Genomic DNA, 20,199 nt, shown 5'->3' with positions numbered 1-20,199 from the left:
GAGTAGAACTGCATGTTCAAGCCAGAAATAAGCATCTTTGTAAAATGAGCCAAATTGAAGCAGAAAACATTGTTGGTGTGTCAGAATGCATAGATAGAAGGCAAATAAGCGTTCCATGGCTTTATTTCGCTTAGTTGCTTACTCTTGAGTAGAACTGCATGTTTACGCCAGAAATAAGCACCTTTGTGAAATGAGTCAAATTGAAGCAGAAAACATTGTTGGAGTGTCAGAATGCACAGATAGAAGGCAAATAAGCGTTCTATCGCTTTATTTCGCTTAGTTGCTTACTCTTGAGTAGAACTGCATGTTCACGCCAGAAATAAGCATCTTTGTGAAATGAGTCAAATTGAAGCAGAAAACATTGTTGGAGTGTCAGAATGCACAGATAGAAGGCAAATAAGCGTTCTATCGCTTTATTTCGCTTAGTTGCTTACTCTTGAGTAGAACTGCATGTTCACGCCAGAAATAAGCATCTTTGTAAAATGAGCCAAATTGAAGCAGAAAACATTGTTGGTGTGTCAGAATGCATAGATAGAAGGCAAATAAGCGTTCCATGGCTTTATTTCGCTTAGTTGCTTACTCTTGAGTAGAACTGCATGTTCACGCTAGAAATAAGCATCTTTGTGAAATGAGTCAAATTGAAGCAGAAAACATTGTTGGAGTGTCAGAATGCATAGATAGAAGGCAAATAAGCGTTCCATGGCTTTATTTCGCTTAGTTGCTTACTCTTGACTAGAACTGCATGTTCACGCCAGAAATAAGCATCTTTGTAAAATGAGCCAAATTGAAGCAGAAAACATTGTTGGAGTGTCAGAATGCATAGATAGAAGGCAAATAAGCGTTCCATGGCTTTATTTCGCTTAGTTGCTTACTCTTGAGTAGAACTGCATGTTCACGCCAGAAATAAGCATCTTTGTAAAATGAGTCAAATTGAAGCAGAACACATTGTTGGAGTGTCAGAATGCACAGATAGAAGGCAAATAAGCGTTCTATCGCTTTATTTCGCTTAGTTGCTTACTCTTGAGTAGAACTGCATGTTCAAGCCAGAAATAAGCATCTTTGTGAAATGAGTCAAATTGAAGCAGAAAACATTGTTGGTGTGTCAGAATGCATAGATAGAAGGCAAATAAGCGTTCCATGGCTTTATTTCGCTTAGTTGCTTACTCTTGAGTAGAACTGCATGTTCACGCTAGAAATAAGCATCTTTGTGAAATGAGTCAAATTGAAGCAGAAAACATTGTTGGAGTGTCAGAATGCACAGATAGAAGGCAAATAAGCGTTCTATCGCTCTATTTCGCTTAGTTGCTTACTCTTGAGTAGAACTGCATGTTCACGCCAGAAATAAGCATCTTTGTAAAATGAGCCAAATTGAAGCAGAAAACATTGTTGGAATGTCAGAATGCATAGATAGAAGGCAAATAAGCGTTCCATGGCTTTATTTCGCTTAGTGGCTTACTCTTGAGTAGAACTGCATGTTCAAGCCAGAAATAAGCATCTTTGTAAAATGAGCCAAATTGAAGCAGAAAACATTGTTGGTGTGTCAGAATGCATAGATAGAAGGCAAATAAGCGTTCCATGGCTTTATTTCGCTTAGTTGCTTACTCTTGAGTAGAACTGCATGTTTACGCCAGAAATAAGCACCTTTGTGAAATGAGTCAAATTGAAGCAGAAAACATTGTTGGAGTGTCAGAATGCACAGATAGAAGGCAAATAAGCGTTCTATCGCTTTATTTCGCTTAGTTGCTTACTCTTGAGTAGAACTGCATGTTCACGCCAGAAATAAGCATCTTTGTGAAATGAGTCAAATTGAAGCAGAAAACATTGTTGGAGTGTCAGAATGCACAGATAGAAGGCAAATAAGCGTTCTATCGCTTTATTTCGCTTAGTTGCTTACTCTTGAGTAGAACTGCATGTTCACGCCAGAAATAAGCATCTTTGTAAAATGAGCCAAATTGAAGCAGAAAACATTGTTGGTGTGTCAGAATGCATAGATAGAAGGCAAATAAGCGTTCCATGGCTTTATTTCGCTTAGTTGCTTACTCTTGAGTAGAACTGCATGTTCACGCCAGAAATAAGCATCTTTGTAAAATGAGCCAAATTGAAGCAGAAAACATTGTTGGAGTGTCAGAATGCATAGATAGAAGGCAAATAAGCGTTCCATGGCTTTATTTCGCTTAGTGGCTTACTCTTGAGTAGAACTGCATGTTAACGCCAGAAATAAGCATCTTTGTGAAATGAGTCAAATTGAAGCAGAACACATTGTTGGAGTGTCAGAATGCACAGATAGAAGGCAAATAAGCGTTCTATCGCTTTATTTCGCTTAGTTGCTTACTCTTGAGTAGAACTGCATGTTCAAGCCAGAAATAAGCATCTTTGTGAAATGAGTCAAATTGAAGCAGAAAACATTGTTGGAGTGTCAGAATGCACAGATAGAAGGCAAATAAGCGTTCTATCGCTTTATTTCGCTTAGTTGCTTACTCTTGAGTAGAACTGCATGTTCACGCCAGAAATAAGCATCTTTGTAAAATGAGCCAAATTGAAGCAGAAAACATTGTTGGAATGTCAGAATGCATAGATAGAAGGCAAATAAGCGTTCCATGGCTTTATTTCGCTTAGTTGCTTACTCTTGAGTAGAACTGCATGTTCACGCCAGAAATAAGCATCTTTGTGAAATGAGTCAAATTGAAGCAGAAAACATTGTTGGTGTGTCAGAATGCATAGATAGAAGGCAAATAAGCGTTCCATGGCTTTATTTCGCTTAGTTGCTTACTCTTGAGTAGAACTGCATGTTCACGCCAGAAATAAGCATCTTTGTAAAATGAGCCAAATTGAAGCAGAAAACATTGTTGGAATGTCAGAATGCATAGATAGAAGGCAAATAAGCGTTCCATGGCTTTATTTCGCTTAGTGGCTTACTCTTGAGTAGAACTGCATGTTCAAGCCAGAAATAAGCATCTTTGTAAAATGAGCCAAATTGAAGCAGAAAACATTGTTGGTGTGTCAGAATGCATAGATAGAAGGCAAATAAGCGTTCCATGGCTTTATTTCGCTTAGTTGCTTACTCTTGAGTAGAACTGCATGTTTACGCCAGAAATAAGCACCTTTGTGAAATGAGTCAAATTGAAGCAGAAAACATTGTTGGAGTGTCAGAATGCACAGATAGAAGGCAAATAAGCGTTCTATCGCTTTATTTCGCTTAGTTGCTTACTCTTGAGTAGAACTGCATGTTCACGCCAGAAATAAGCATCTTTGTGAAATGAGTCAAATTGAAGCAGAAAACATTGTTGGAGTGTCAGAATGCACAGATAGAAGGCAAATAAGCGTTCTATCGCTTTATTTCGCTTAGTTGCTTACTCTTGAGTAGAACTGCATGTTCACGCCAGAAATAAGCATCTTTGTAAAATGAGCCAAATTGAAGCAGAAAACATTGTTGGTGTGTCAGAATGCATAGATAGAAGGCAAATAAGCGTTCCATGGCTTTATTTCGCTTAGTTGCTTACTCTTGAGTAGAACTGCATGTTCACGCTAGAAATAAGCATCTTTGTGAAATGAGTCAAATTGAAGCAGAAAACATTGTTGGAGTGTCAGAATGCATAGATAGAAGGCAAATAAGCGTTCCATGGCTTTATTTCGCTTAGTTGCTTACTCTTGACTAGAACTGCATGTTCACGCCAGAAATAAGCATCTTTGTAAAATGAGCCAAATTGAAGCAGAAAACATTGTTGGAGTGTCAGAATGCATAGATAGAAGGCAAATAAGCGTTCCATGGCTTTATTTCGCTTAGTTGCTTACTCTTGAGTAGAACTGCATGTTCACGCCAGAAATAAGCATCTTTGTAAAATGAGTCAAATTGAAGCAGAACACATTGTTGGAGTGTCAGAATGCACAGATAGAAGGCAAATAAGCGTTCTATCGCTTTATTTCGCTTAGTTGCTTACTCTTGAGTAGAACTGCATGTTCAAGCCAGAAATAAGCATCTTTGTGAAATGAGTCAAATTGAAGCAGAAAACATTGTTGGTGTGTCAGAATGCATAGATAGAAGGCAAATAAGCGTTCCATGGCTTTATTTCGCTTAGTTGCTTACTCTTGAGTAGAACTGCATGTTCACGCTAGAAATAAGCATCTTTGTGAAATGAGTCAAATTGAAGCAGAAAACATTGTTGGAGTGTCAGAATGCACAGATAGAAGGCAAATAAGCGTTCTATCGCTCTATTTCGCTTAGTTGCTTACTCTTGAGTAGAACTGCATGTTCACGCCAGAAATAAGCATCTTTGTAAAATGAGCCAAATTGAAGCAGAAAACATTGTTGGAGTGTCCGAATGCATAGATAGAAGGCAAATAAGCGTTCCATGGCTTTATTTCGCTTAGTGGCGTACTCTTGAGTAGAACTGCATGTTCAAGCCAGAAATAAGCATCTTTGTAAAATGAGCCAAATTGAAGCAGAAAACATTGTTGGTGTGTCAGAATGCATAGATAGAAGGCAAATAAGCGTTCCATGGCTTTATTTCGCTTAGTTGCTTACTCTTGAGTAGAACTGCATGTTTACGCCAGAAATAAGCATCTTTGTGAAATGAGTCAAATTGAAGCAGAAAACATTGTTGGTGTGTCAGAATGCATAGATAGAAGGCAAATAAGCGTTCCATGGCTTTATTTCGCTTAGTTGCTTACTCTTGAGTAGAACTGCATGTTCACGCCAGAAATAAGCATCTTTGTAAAATGAGCCAAATTGAAGCAGAAAACATTGTTGGAGTGTCAGAATGCATAGATAGAAGGCAAATAAGCGTTCCATGGCTTTATTTCGCTTAGTGGCTTACTCTTGAGTAGAACTGCATGTTAACGCCAGAAATAAGCATCTTTGTGAAATGAGTCAAATTGAAGCAGAACACATTGTTGGAGTGTCAGAATGCACAGATAGAAGGCAAATAAGCGTTCTATCGCTTTATTTCGCTTAGTTGCTTACTCTTGAGTAGAACTGCATGTTCAAGCCAGAAATAAGCATCTTTGTGAAATGAGTCAAATTGAAGCAGAAAACATTGTTGGAGTGTCAGAATGCACAGATAGAAGGCAAATAAGCGTTCTATCGCTTTATTTCGCTTAGTTGCTTACTCTTGAGTAGAACTGCATGCTCACGCCAGAAATAAGCATCTTTGTGAAATGAGTCAAATTGAAGCAGAACACATTGTTGGAGTGTCAGAATGCACAGAGAGAAGGCAAATAAGCGTTCTATCGCTTTATTTCGCTTTGTTGCTTACTCTTGAGTAGAACTGCATGTTCACGCCAGAAATAAGCATCTTTGTAAAATGAGCCAAATTGAAGCAGAAAACATTGTTGGTGTGTCAGAATGCATAGATAGAAGGCAAATAAGCGTTCCATGGCTTTATTTCGCTTAGTTGCTTACTCTTGAGTAGAACTGTATGTTCACGCTAGAAATAAGCATCTTTGTGAAATGAGTCAAATTGAAGCAGAAAACATAGTTGGAGTGTCAGAATGCACAGATAACAGGCAAATAAGCGTTCTATCGCTCTATTTCGCTTAGTTGCTTACTCTTGAGTAGAACTGCATGTTCACGCCAGAAATAAGCATCTTTGTAAAATGAGCCAAATTGAAGCAGAAAACATTGTTGGTGTGTCAGAATGCATAGATAGAAGGCAAATAAGCGTTCCATGGCTTTATTTCGCTTAGTTGCTTACTCTTGAGTAGAACTGCATGTTCACGCCAGAAATAAGCATCTTTGTAAAATGAGCCAAATTGAAGCAGAAAACATTGTTGGAGTGTCAGAATGCATAGATAGAAGGCAAATAAGCGTTCCATGGCTTTATTTCGCTTAGTGGCTTACTCTTGAGTAGAACTGCATGTTAACGCCAGAAATAAGCATCTTTGTGAAATGAGTCAAATTGAAGCAGAACACATTGTTGGAGTGTCAGAATGCACAGATAGAAGGCAAATAAGCGTTCTATCGCTTTATTTCGCTTAGTTGCTTACTCTTGAGTAGAACTGCATGTTCAAGCCAGAAATAAGCATCTTTGTGAAATGAGTCAAATTGAAGCAGAAAACATTGTTGGAGTGTCAGAATGCACAGATAGAAGGCAAATAAGCGTTCTATCGCTTTATTTCGCTTAGTTGCTTACTCTTGAGTAGAACTGCATGTTCACGCCAGAAATAAGCATCTTTGTAAAATGAGCCAAATTGAAGCAGAAAACATTGTTGGAATGTCAGAATGCATAGATAGAAGGCAAATAAGCGTTCCATGGCTTTATTTCGCTTAGTTGCTTACTCTTGACTAGAACTGCATGTTCACGCCAGAAATAAGCATCTTTGTAAAATGAGCCAAATTGAAGCAGAAAACATTGTTGGAGTGTCAGAATGCATAGATAGAAGGCAAATAAGCGTTCCATGGCTTTATTTCGCTTAGTTGCTTACTCTTGAGTAGTACTGCATGTTCACGCCAGAAATAAGCATCTTTGTAAAATGAGTCAAATTGAAGCAGAACATATTGTTGGAGTGTCAGAATGCACAGATAGAAGGCAAATAAGCGTTCCATGGCTTTATTTCGCTTAGTTGCTTACTCTTGACTAGAACTGCATGTTCACGCCAGAAATAAGCATCTTTGTAAAATGAGCCAAATTGAAGCAGAAAACATTGTTGGAGTGTCAGAATGCATAGATAGAAGGCAAATAAGCGTTCCATGGCTTTATTTCGCTTAGTTGCTTACTCTTGAGTAGAACTGCATGTTCACGCCAGAAATAAGCATCTTTGTAAAATGAGTCAAATTGAAGCAGAACACATTGTTGGAGTGTCAGAATGCACAGATAGAAGGCAAATAAGCGTTCTATCGCTTTATTTCGCTTAGTTGCTTACTCTTGAGTAGAACTGCATGTTCAAGCCAGAAATAAGCATCTTTGTGAAATGAGTCAAATTGAAGCAGAAAACATTGTTGGTGTGTCAGAATGCATAGATAGAAGGCAAATAAGCGTTCCATGGCTTTATTTCGCTTAGTTGCTTACTCTTGAGTAGAACTGCATGTTTACGCCAGAAATAAGCATCTTTGTGAAATGAGTCAAATTGAAGCAGAAAACATTGTTGGTGTGTCAGAATGCATAGATAGAAGGCAAATAAGCGTTCCATGGCTTTATTTCGCTTAGTTGCTTACTCTTGAGTAGAACTGCATGTTCACGCCAGAAATAAGCATCTTTGTAAAATGAGCCAAATTGAAGCAGAAAACATTGTTGGAGTGTCAGAATGCATAGATAGAAGGCAAATAAGCGTTCCATGGCTTTATTTCGCTTAGTGGCTTACTCTTGAGTAGAACTGCATGTTAACGCCAGAAATAAGCATCTTTGTGAAATGAGTCAAATTGAAGCAGAACACATTGTTGGAGTGTCAGAATGCACAGATAGAAGGCAAATAAGCGTTCTATCGCTTTATTTCGCTTAGTTGCTTACTCTTGAGTAGAACTGCATGTTCAAGCCAGAAATAAGCATCTTTGTGAAATGAGTCAAATTGAAGCAGAAAACATTGTTGGAGTGTCAGAATGCACAGATAGAAGGCAAATAAGCGTTCTATCGCTTTATTTCGCTTAGTTGCTTACTCTTGAGTAGAACTGCATGTTCACGCCAGAAATAAGCATCTTTGTGAAATGAGTCAAATTGAAGCAGAAAACATTGTTGGAGTGTCAGAATGCACAGAGAGAAGGCAAATAAGCGTTCTATCGCTTTATTTCGCTTAGTTGCTTACTCTTGAGTAGAACTGCATGTTCACGCCAGAAATAAGCATCTTTGTAAAATGAGCCAAATTGAAGCAGAAAACATTGTTGGTGTGTCAGAATGCATAGATAGAAGGCAAATAAGCGTTCCATGGCTTTATTTCGCTTAGTTGCTTACTCTTGAGTAGAACTGTATGTTCACGCTAGAAATAAGCATCTTTGTGAAATGAGTCAAATTGAAGCAGAAAACATAGTTGGAGTGTCAGAATGCACAGATAAAAGGCAAATAAGCGTTCTATCGCTAGATTTCGCTTAGTTGCTTACTCTTGAGTAGAACTGCATGTTCACGCCAGAAATAAGCATCTTTGTAAAATGAGCCAAATTGAAGCAGAAAACATTGTTGGTGTGTCAGAATGCATAGATAGAAGGCAAATAAGCGTTCCATGGCTTTATTTCGCTTAGTTGCTTACTCTTGAGTAGTACTGCATGTTCACGCCAGAAATAAGCATCTTTGTAAAATGAGTCAAATTGAAGCAGAACATATTGTTGGAGTGTCAGAATGCACAGATAGAAAGCAAATAAGCGTTCTATCGCTTTATTTCGCTTAGTTGCTTACTCTTGAGTAGAACTGCATGTTCACGCCAGAAATAAGCATCTTTGTAAAATGAGCCAAATTGAAGCAGAAAACATTGTTGGTGTGTCAGAATGCATAGAGAGAAGGCAAATAAGCGTTCCATGGCTTTATTTCGCTTAGTTGCTTACTCTTGAGTAGAACTGCATGTTCAAGCCAGAAATAAGCATCTTTGTGAAATGAGTCAAATTGAAGCAGAACACATTGTTGGAGTGTCAGAATGCACAGATAGAAGGCAAATAAGCGTTCTATCGCTTTTTTTCGCTTAGTTGCTTACTCTTGAGTAGAACTGCATGTTCAAGCCAGAAATAAGCATCTTTGTGAAATGAGTCAAATTGAAGCAGAAAACATTGTTGGAGTGTCAGAATGCACAGATAGAAGGCAAATAAGCGTTCTATCGCTTTATTTCGCTTAGTTGCTTACTCTTGAGTAGAACTGCATGTTCACGCCAGAAATAAGCATCTTTGTAAAATGAGCCAAATTGAAGCAGAAAACATTGTTGGAATGTCAGAATGCATAGATAGAAGGCAAATAAGCGTTCCATGGCTTTATTTCGCTTAGTTGCTTACTCTTGACTAGAACTGCATGTTCACGCCAGAAATAAGCATCTTTGTAAAATGAGCCAAATTGAAGCAGAAAACATTGTTGGAGTGTCAGAATGCATAGATAGAAGGCAAATAAGCGTTCCATGGCTTTATTTCGCTTAGTTGCTTACTCTTGAGTAGTACTGCATGTTCACGCCAGAAATAAGCATCTTTGTAAAATGAGTCAAATTGAAGCAGAACATATTGTTGGAGTGTCAGAATGCACAGATAGAAAGCAAATAAGCGTTCTATCGCTTTATTTCGCTTAGTTGCTTACTCTTGAGTAGAACTGCATGTTCACGCCAGAAATAAGCATCTTTGTAAAATGAGCCAAATTGAAGCAGAAAACATTGTTGGTGTGTCAGAATGCATAGAGAGAAGGCAAATAAGCGTTCCATGGCTTTATTTCGCTTAGTTGCTTACTCTTGAGTAGAACTGCATGTTCAAGCCAGAAATAAGCATCTTTGTAAAATGAGCCAAATTGAAGCAAAAAACATTGTTGGAGTGTCCGAATGCATAGATAGAAGGCAAATAACCGTTCCATGGCTTTATTTCGCTTAGTTGCTTACTCTTGACTAGAACTGCATGTTCACGCCAGAAATAAGCATCTTTGTGAAATGAGTCAAATTGAAGCAGAAAACATTGTTGGAGTGTCAGAATGCATAGATAGAAGGCAAATAAGCGTTCCATGGCTTTATTTCGCTTAGTTGCTTACTCTTGAGTAGAACTGCATGTTCACGCCAGAAATAAGCATCTTTGTAAAATGAGCCAAATTGAAGCAGAAAACATTGTTGGAATGTCAGAATGCATAGATAGAAGGCAAATAAGCGTTCCATGGCTTTATTTCGCTTAGTTGCTTACTCTTGAGTAGAACTGTATGTTCACGCTAGAAATAAGCATCTTTGTGAAATGAGTCAAATTGAAGCAGAAAACATAGTTGGAGTGTCAGAATGCACAGATAAAAGGCAAATAAGCGTTCTATCGCTCTATTTCGCTTAGTTGCTTACTCTTGAGTAGAACTGCATGTTAACGCCAGAAATAAGCATCTTTGTGAAATGAGTCAAATTGAAGCAGAACACATTGTTGGAGTGTCAGAATGCACAGATAGAAGGCAAATAAGCGTTCTATCGCTTTATTTCGCTTAGTTGCTTACTCTTGAGTAGAACTGCATGTTCAAGCCAGAAATAAGCATCTTTGTGAAATGAGTCAAATTGAAGCAGAAAACATTGTTGGAGTGTCAGAATGCACAGATAGAAGGCAAATAAGCGTTCTATCGCTTTATTTCGCTTAGTTGCTTACTCTTGAGTAGAACTGCATGTTCACGCCAGAAATAAGCATCTTTGTAAAATGAGCCAAATTGAAGCAGAAAACATTGTTGGAATGTCAGAATGCATAGATAGAAGGCAAATAAGCGTTCCATGGCTTTATTTCGCTTAGTTGCTTACTCTTGACTAGAACTGCATGTTCACGCCAGAAATAAGCATCTTTGTAAAATGAGCCAAATTGAAGCAGAAAACATTGTTGGAGTGTCAGAATGCATAGATAGAAGGCAAATAAGCGTTCCATGGCTTTATTTCGCTTAGTTGCTTACTCTTGGGTAGTACTGCATGTTCACGCCAGAAATAAGCATCTTTGTAAAATGAGTCAAATTGAAGCAGAACATATTGTTGGAGTGTCAGAATGCACAGATAGAAGGCAAATAAGCGTTCCATGGCTTTATTTCGCTTAGTTGCTTACTCTTGACTAGAACTGCATGTTCACGCCAGAAATAAGCATCTTTGTAAAATGAGCCAAATTGAAGCAGAAAACATTGTTGGAGTGTCAGAATGCATAGATAGAAGGCAAATAAGCGTTCCATGGCTTTATTTCGCTTAGTTGCTTACTCTTGAGTAGAACTGCATGTTCACGCCAGAAATAAGCATCTTTGTAAAATGAGTCAAATTGAAGCAGAACACATTGTTGGAGTGTCAGAATGCACAGATAGAAGGCAAATAAGCGTTCTATCGCTTTATTTCGCTTAGTTGCTTACTCTTGAGTAGAACTGCATGTTCAAGCCAGAAATAAGCATCTTTGTGAAATGAGTCAAATTGAAGCAGAAAACATTGTTGGTGTGTCAGAATGCATAGATAGAAGGCAAATAAGCGTTCCATGGCTTTATTTCGCTTAGTTGCTTACTCTTGAGTAGAACTGCATGTTTACGCCAGAAATAAGCATCTTTGTGAAATGAGTCAAATTGAAGCAGAAAACATTGTTGGTGTGTCAGAATGCATAGATAGAAGGCAAATAAGCGTTCCATGGCTTTATTTCGCTTAGTTGCTTACTCTTGAGTAGAACTGCATGTTCACGCCAGAAATAAGCATCTTTGTAAAATGAGCCAAATTGAAGCAGAAAACATTGTTGGAGTGTCAGAATGCATAGATAGAAGGCAAATAAGCGTTCCATGGCTTTATTTCGCTTAGTGGCTTACTCTTGAGTAGAACTGCATGTTAACGCCAGAAATAAGCATCTTTGTGAAATGAGTCAAATTGAAGCAGAACACATTGTTGGAGTGTCAGAATGCACAGATAGAAGGCAAATAAGCGTTCTATCGCTTTATTTCGCTTAGTTGCTTACTCTTGAGTAGAACTGCATGTTCAAGCCAGAAATAAGCATCTTTGTGAAATGAGTCAAATTGAAGCAGAAAACATTGTTGGAGTGTCAGAATGCACAGATAGAAGGCAAATAAGCGTTCTATCGCTTTATTTCGCTTAGTTGCTTACTCTTGAGTAGAACTGCATGTTCACGCCAGAAATAAGCATCTTTGTGAAATGAGTCAAATTGAAGCAGAAAACATTGTTGGAGTGTCAGAATGCACAGAGAGAAGGCAAATAAGCGTTCTATCGCTTTATTTCGCTTAGTTGCTTACTCTTGAGTAGAACTGCATGTTCACGCCAGAAATAAGCATCTTTGTAAAATGAGCCAAATTGAAGCAGAAAACATTGTTGGTGTGTCAGAATGCATAGATAGAAGGCAAATAAGCGTTCCATGGCTTTATTTCGCTTAGTTGCTTACTCTTGAGTAGAACTGTATGTTCACGCTAGAAATAAGCATCTTTGTGAAATGAGTCAAATTGAAGCAGAAAACATAGTTGGAGTGTCAGAATGCACAGATAAAAGGCAAATAAGCGTTCTATCGCTAGATTTCGCTTAGTTGCTTACTCTTGAGTAGAACTGCATGTTCACGCCAGAAATAAGCATCTTTGTAAAATGAGCCAAATTGAAGCAGAAAACATTGTTGGTGTGTCAGAATGCATAGATAGAAGGCAAATAAGCGTTCCATGGCTTTATTTCGCTTAGTTGCTTACTCTTGAGTAGAACTGCATGTTCACGCCAGAAATAAGCATCTTTGTAAAATGAGCCAAATTGAAGCAGAAAACATTGTTGGAGTGTCAGAATGCATAGATAGAAGGCAAATAAGCGTTCCATGGCTTTATTTCGCTTAGTTGCTTACTCTTGAGTAGTACTGCATGTTCACGCCAGAAATAAGCATCTTTGTAAAATGAGTCAAATTGAAGCAGAACATATTGTTGGAGTGTCAGAATGCACAGATAGAAAGCAAATAAGCGTTCTATCGCTTTATTTCGCTTAGTTGCTTACTCTTGAGTAGAACTGCATGTTCACGCCAGAAATAAGCATCTTTGTAAAATGAGCCAAATTGAAGCAGAAAACATTGTTGGTGTGTCAGAATGCATAGAGAGAAGGCAAATAAGCGTTCCATGGCTTTATTTCGCTTAGTTGCTTACTCTTGAGTAGAACTGCATGTTCAAGCCAGAAATAAGCATCTTTGTGAAATGAGTCAAATTGAAGCAGAACACATTGTTGGAGTGTCAGAATGCACAGATAGAAGGCAAATAAGCGTTCTATCGCTTTTTTTCGCTTAGTTGCTTACTCTTGAGTAGAACTGCATGTTCAAGCCAGAAATAAGCATCTTTGTGAAATGAGTCAAATTGAAGCAGAAAACATTGTTGGAGTGTCAGAATGCACAGATAGAAGGCAAATAAGCGTTCTATCGCTTTATTTCGCTTAGTTGCTTACTCTTGAGTAGAACTGCATGTTCACGCCAGAAATAAGCATCTTTGTAAAATGAGCCAAATTGAAGCAGAAAACATTGTTGGAATGTCAGAATGCATAGATAGAAGGCAAATAAGCGTTCCATGGCTTTATTTCGCTTAGTTGCTTACTCTTGACTAGAACTGCATGTTCACGCCAGAAATAAGCATCTTTGTAAAATGAGCCAAATTGAAGCAGAAAACATTGTTGGAGTGTCAGAATGCATAGATAGAAGGCAAATAAGCGTTCCATGGCTTTATTTCGCTTAGTTGCTTACTCTTGAGTAGTACTGCATGTTCACGCCAGAAATAAGCATCTTTGTAAAATGAGTCAAATTGAAGCAGAACATATTGTTGGAGTGTCAGAATGCACAGATAGAAAGCAAATAAGCGTTCTATCGCTTTATTTCGCTTAGTTGCTTACTCTTGAGTAGAACTGCATGTTCACGCCAGAAATAAGCATCTTTGTAAAATGAGCCAAATTGAAGCAGAAAACATTGTTGGTGTGTCAGAATGCATAGAGGGAAGGCAAATAAGCGTTCCATGGCTTTATTTCGCTTAGTTGCTTACTCTTGAGTAGAACTGCATGTTCAAGCCAGAAATAAGCATCTTTGTAAAATGAGCCAAATTGAAGCAAAAAACATTGTTGGAGTGTCCGAATGCATAGATAGAAGGCAAATAACCGTTCCATGGCTTTATTTCGCTTAGTTGCTTACTCTTGACTAGAACTGCATGTTCACGCCAGAAATAAGCATCTTTGTGAAATGAGTCAAATTGAAGCAGAAAACATTGTTGGAGTGTCAGAATGCATAGATAGAAGGCAAATAAGCGTTCCATGGCTTTATTTCGCTTAGTTGCTTACTCTTGAGTAGAACTGCATGTTCACGCCAGAAATAAGCATCTTTGTAAAATGAGCCAAATTGAAGCAGAAAACATTGTTGGAATGTCAGAATGCATAGATAGAAGGCAAATAAGCGTTCCATGGCTTTATTTCGCTTAGTTGCTTACTCTTGAGTAGAACTGTATGTTCACGCTAGAAATAAGCATCTTTGTGAAATGAGTCAAATTGAAGCAGAAAACATAGTTGGAGTGTCAGAATGCACAGATAAAAGGCAAATAAGCGTTCTATCGCTCTATTTCGCTTAGTTGCTTACTCTTGAGTAGAACTGCATGTTCACGCCAGAAATAAGCATCTTTGTAAAATGAGCCAAATTGAAGCAGAAAACATTGTTGGTGTGTCAGAATGCATAGATAGAAGGCAAATAAGCGTTCCATGGCTTTATTTCGCTTAGTTGCTTACTCTTGAGTAGAACTGCATGTTCACGCCAGAAATAAGCATCTTTGTAAAATGAGCCAAATTGAAGCAGAAAACATTGTTGGAGTGTCAGAATGCATAGATAGAAGGCAAATAAGCGTTCTATCGCTTTTTTTCGCTTAGTTGCTTACTCTTGAGTAGAACTGCATGTTCAAGCCAGAAATAAGCATCTTTGTGAAATGAGTCAAATTGAAGCAGAAAACATTGTTGGAGTGTCAGAATGCACAGATAGAAGGGAAATAAGCGTTCTATCGCTTTATTTCGCTTAGTTGCTTACTCTTGAGTAGAACTGCATGTTCACGCCAGAAATAAGCATCTTTGTAAAATGAGCCAAATTGAAGCAGAAAACATTGTTGGAATGTCAGAATGCATAGATAGAAGGCAAATAAGCGTTCCATGGCTTTATTTCGCTTAGTTGCTTACTCTTGACTAGAACTGCATGTTCACGCCAGAAATAAGCATCTTTGTAAAATGAGCCAAATTGAAGCAGAAAACATTGTTGGAGTGTCAGAATGCATAGATAGAAGGCAAATAAGCGTTCCATGGCTTTATTTCGCTTAGTTGCTTACTCTTGAGTAGTACTGCATGTTCACGCCAGAAATAAGCATCTTTGTAAAATGAGTCAAATTGAAGCAGAACATATTGTTGGAGTGTCAGAATGCACAGATAGAAAGCAAATAAGCGTTCTATCGCTTTATTTCGCTTAGTTGCTTACTCTTGAGTAGAACTGCATGTTCACGCCAGAAATAAGCATCTTTGTAAAATGAGCCAAATTGAAGCAGAAAACATTGTTGGTGTGTCAGAATGCATAGAGAGAAGGCAAATAAGCGTTCCATGGCTTTATTTCGCTTAGTTGCTTACTCTTGAGTAGAACTGCATGTTCAAGCCAGAAATAAGCATCTTTGTAAAATGAGCCAAATTGAAGCAAAAAACATTGTTGGAGTGTCCGAATGCATAGATAGAAGGCAAATAACCGTTCCATGGCTTTATTTCGCTTAGTTGCTTACTCTTGACTAGAACTGCATGTTCACGCCAGAAATAAGCATCTTTGTGAAATGAGTCAAATTGAAGCAGAAAACATTGTTGGAGTGTCAGAATGCATAGATAGAAGGCAAATAAGCGTTCCATGGCTTTATTTCGCTTAGTTGCTTACTCTTGAGTAGAACTGCATGTTCACGCCAGAAATAAGCATCTTTGTAAAATGAGCCAAATTGAAGCAGAAAACATTGTTGGAATGTCAGAATGCATAGATAGAAGGCAAATAAGCGTTCCATGGCTTTATTTCGCTTAGTTGCTTACTCTTGAGTAGAACTGTATGTTCACGCTAGAAATAAGCATCTTTGTGAAATGAGTCAAATTGAAGCAGAAAACATAGTTGGAGTGTCAGAATGCACAGATAAAAGGCAAATAAGCGTTCTATCGCTCTATTTCGCTTAGTTGCTTACTCTTGAGTAGAACTGCATGTTCACGCCAGAAATAAGCATCTTTGTAAAATGAGCCAAATTGAAGCAGAAAACGTTGTTGGTGTGTCAGAATGCATAGATAGAAGGCAAATAAGCGTTCCATGGCTTTATTTCGCTTAGTTGCTTACTCTTGAGTAGAACTGCATGTTCACGCCAGAAATAAGCATCTTTGTAAAATGAGCCAAATTGAAGCAGAAAACATTGTTGGAGTGTCAGAATGCATAGATAGAAGGCAAATAAGCGTTCCATGGCTTTATTTCGCTTAGTGGCTTACTCTTGAGTAGAACTGCATGTTAACGCCAGAAATAAGCATCTTTGTGAAATGAGTCAAATTGAAGCAGAACACATTGTTGGAGTGTCAGAATGCACAGATAGAAGGCAAATAAGCGTTCTATCGCTTTATTTCGCTTAGTTGCTTACTCTTGAGTAGAACTGCATGATCAAGCCAGAAATAAGCATCTTTGTGAAATGAGTCAAATTGAAGCAGAAAACATTGTTGGAGTGTCAGAATGCACAGATAGAAGGCAAATAAGCGTTCTATCGCTTTATTTCGCTTAGTTGCTTACTCTTGAGTAGAACTGCATGTTCACGCCAGAAATAAGCATCTTTGTAAAATGAGCCAAATTGAAGCAGAAAACATTGTTGGAATGTCAGAATGCATAGATAGAAGGCAAATAAGCGTTCCATGGCTTTATTTCGCTTAGTTGCTTACTCTTGAGTAGAACTGCATGTTCAAGCCAGAAATAAGCATCTTTGTAAAATGAGCCAAATTGAAGCAGAAAACATTGTTGGTGTGTCAGAATGCATAGATAGAAGGCAAATAAGCGTTCCATGGCTTTATTTCGCTTAGTTGCTTACTCTTGAGTAGAACTGCATGTTTACGCCAGAAATAAGCACCTTTGTGAAATGAGTCAAATTGAAGCAGAAAACATTGTTGGAGTGTCAGAATGCACAGATAGAAGGCAAATAAGCGTTCTATCGCTTTATTTCGCTTAGTTGCTTACTCTTGAGTAGAACTGCATGTTCACGCCAGAAATAAGCATCTTTGTGAAATGAGTCAAATTGAAGCAGAAAACATTGTTGGAGTGTCAGAATGCACAGATAGAAGGCAAATAAGCGTTCTATCGCTTTATTTCGCTTAGTTGCTTACTCTTGAGTAGAACTGCATGTTCACGCCAGAAATAAGCATCTTTGTAAAATGAGCCAAATTGAAGCAGAAAACATTGTTGGTGTGTCAGAATGCATAGATAGAAGGCAAATAAGCGTTCCATGGCTTTATTTCGCTTAGTTGCTTACTCTTGAGTAGAACTGCATGTTCACGCCAGAAATAAGCATCTTTGTAAAATGAGCCAAATTGAAGCAGAAAACATTGTTGGAGTGTCAGAATGCATAGATAGAAGGCAAATAAGCGTTCCATGGCTTTATTTCGCTTAGTGGCTTACTCTTGAGTAGAACTGCATGTTAACGCCAGAAATAAGCATCTTTGTGAAATGAGTCAAATTGAAGCAGAACACATTGTTGGAGTGTCAGAATGCACAGATAGAAGGCAAATAAGCGTTCTATCGCTTTATTTCGCTTAGTTGCTTACTCTTGAGTAGAACTGCATGTTCAAGCCAGAAATAAGCATCTTTGTGAAATGAGTCAAATTGAAGCAGAAAACATTGTTGGAGTGTCAGAATGCACAGATAGAAGGCAAATAAGCGTTCTATCGCTTTATTTCGCTTAGTTGCTTACTCTTGAGTAGAACTGCATGTTCACGCCAGAAATAAGCACCTTTGTAAAATGAGCCAAATTGAAGCAGAAAACATTGTTGGAGTGTCAGAATGCATAGATAGAAGGCAAATAAGCGTTCCATGGCTTTATTTCGCTTAGTGGCTTACTCTTGAGTAGAACTGCATGTTAACGCCAGAAATAAGCATCTTTGTGAAATGAGTCAAATTGAAGCAGAACACATTGTTGGAGTGTCAGAATGCACAGATAGAAGGCAAATAAGCGTTCTATCGCTTTATTTCGCTTAGTTGCTTACTCTTGAGTAGAACTGCATGTTCAAGCCAGAAATAAGCATCTTTGTGAAATGAGTCAAATTGAAGCAGAAAACATTGTTGGAGTGTCAGAATGCACAGATAGAAGGCAAATAAGCGTTCTATCGCTTTATTTCGCTTAGTTGCTTACTCTTGAGTAGAACTGCATGTTCACGCCAGAAATAAGCACCTTTGTAAAATGAGCCAAATTGAAGCAGAAAACATTGTTGGAATGTCAGAATGCATAGATAGAAGGCAAATAAGCGTTCCATGGCTTTATTTCGCTTAGTTGCTTACTCTTGAGTAGAACTGCATGTTCACGCCAGAAATAAGCATCTTTGTGAAATGAGTCAAATTGAAGCAGAAAACATTGTTGGTGTGTCAGAATGCATAGATAGAAGGCAAATAAGCGTTCCATGGCTTTATTTCGCTTAGTTGCTTACTCTTGAGTAGAACTGCATGTTCACGCCAGAAATAAGCATCTTTGTAAAATGAGCCAAATTGAAGCAGAAAACATTGTTGGAATGTCAGAATGCATAGATAGAAGGCAAATAAGCGTTCCATGGCTTTATTTCGCTTAGTGGCTTACTCTTGAGTAGAACTGCATGTTCAAGCCAGAAATAAGCATCTTTGTAAAATGAGCCAAATTGAAGCAGAAAACATTGTTGGTGTGTCAGAATGCATAGATAGAAGGCAAATAAGCGTTCCATGGCTTTATTTCGCTTAGTTGCTTACTCTTGAGTAGAACTGCATGTTTACGCCAGAAATAAGCACCTTTGTGAAATGAGTCAAATTGAAGCAGAAAACATTGTTGGAGTGTCAGAATGCACAGATAGAAGGCAAATAAGCGTTCTATCGCTTTATTTCGCTTAGTTGCTTACTCTTGAGTAGAACTGCATGTTCACGCCAGAAATAAGCATCTTTGTGAAATGAGTCAAATTGAAGCAGAAAACATTGTTGGAGTGTCAGAATGCACAGATAGAAGGCAAATAAGCGTTCTATCGCTTTATTTCGCTTAGTTGCTTACTCTTGAGTAGAACTGCATGTTCACGCCAGAAATAAGCATCTTTGTAAAATGAGCCAAATTGAAGCAGAAAACATTGTTGGTGTGTCAGAATGCATAGATAGAAGGCAAATAAGCGTTCCATGGCTTTATTTCGCTTAGTTGCTTACTCTTGAGTAGAACTGCATGTTCACGCTAGAAATAAGCATCTTTGTGAAATGAGTCAAATTGAAGCAGAAAACATTGTTGGAGTGTCAGAATGCACAGATAGAAGGCAAATAAGCGTTCTATCGCTCTATTTCGCTTAGTTGCTTACTCTTGAGTAGAACTGCATGTTCACGCCAGAAATAAGCATCTTTGTAAAATGAGCCAAATTGAAGCAGAAAACATTGTTGGAGTGTCCGAATGCATAGATAGAAGGCAAATAAGCGTTCCATGGCTTTATTTCGCTTAGTGGCTTACTCTTGAGTAGAACTGCATGTTCAAGCCAAAAATAAGCATCTTTGTAAAATGAGCCAAATTGAAGCAGAAAACATTGTTGGTGTGTCAGAATGCATAGATAGAAGGCAAAAAAGCGTTCCATGGCTTTATTTCGCTTAGTTGCTTACTCTTGAGTAGAACTGCATGTTTACGCCAGAAATAAGCATCTTTGTGAAATGAGTCAAATTGAAGCAGAAAACATTGTTGGTGTGTCAGAATGCATAGATAGAAGGCAAATAAGCGTTCCATGGCTTTATTTCGCTTAGTTGCTTACTCTTGAGTAGAACTGCATGTTCACGCCAGAAATAAGCATCTTTGTAAAATGAGCCAAATTGAAGCAGAAAACATTGTTGGAGTGTCAGAATGCATAGATAGAAGGCAAATAAGCGTTCCATGGCTTTATTTCGCTTAGTGGCTTACTCTTGAGTAGAACTGCATGTTAACGCCAGAAATAAGCATCTTTGTGAAATGAGTCAAATTGAAGCAGAACACATTGTTGGAGTGTCAGAATGCACAGATAGAAGGCAAATAAGCGTTCTATCGCTTTATTTCGCTTAGTTGCTTACTCTTGAGTAGAACTGCATGTTCAAGCCAGAAATAAGCATCTTTGTGAAATGAGTCAAATTGAAGCAGAAAACATTGTTGGAGTGTCAGAATGCACAGATAGAAGGCAAATAAGCGTTCTATCGCTTTATTTCGCTTAGTTGCTTACTCTTGAGTAGAACTGCATGTTCACGCCAGAAATAAGCATCTTTGTAAAATGAGCCAAATTGAAGCAGAAAACATTGTTGGTGTGTCAGAATGCATAGATAGAAGGCAAATAAGCGTTCCATGGCTTTATTTCGCTTAGTTGCTTACTCTTGAGTAGAACTGCATGTTCACGCTAGAAATAAGCATCTTTGTGAAATGAGTC

The sequence above is a fragment of the Zootoca vivipara genome, chromosome 11 (assembly GCF_965207765.1).
Source record: "Zootoca vivipara chromosome 11, rZooViv2.hap1.1, whole genome shotgun sequence".
Lineage (NCBI taxonomy): Eukaryota > Metazoa > Chordata > Lepidosauria > Squamata > Lacertidae > Zootoca > Zootoca vivipara.
Note: the sequence above shows the minus strand (reverse complement) of the source record.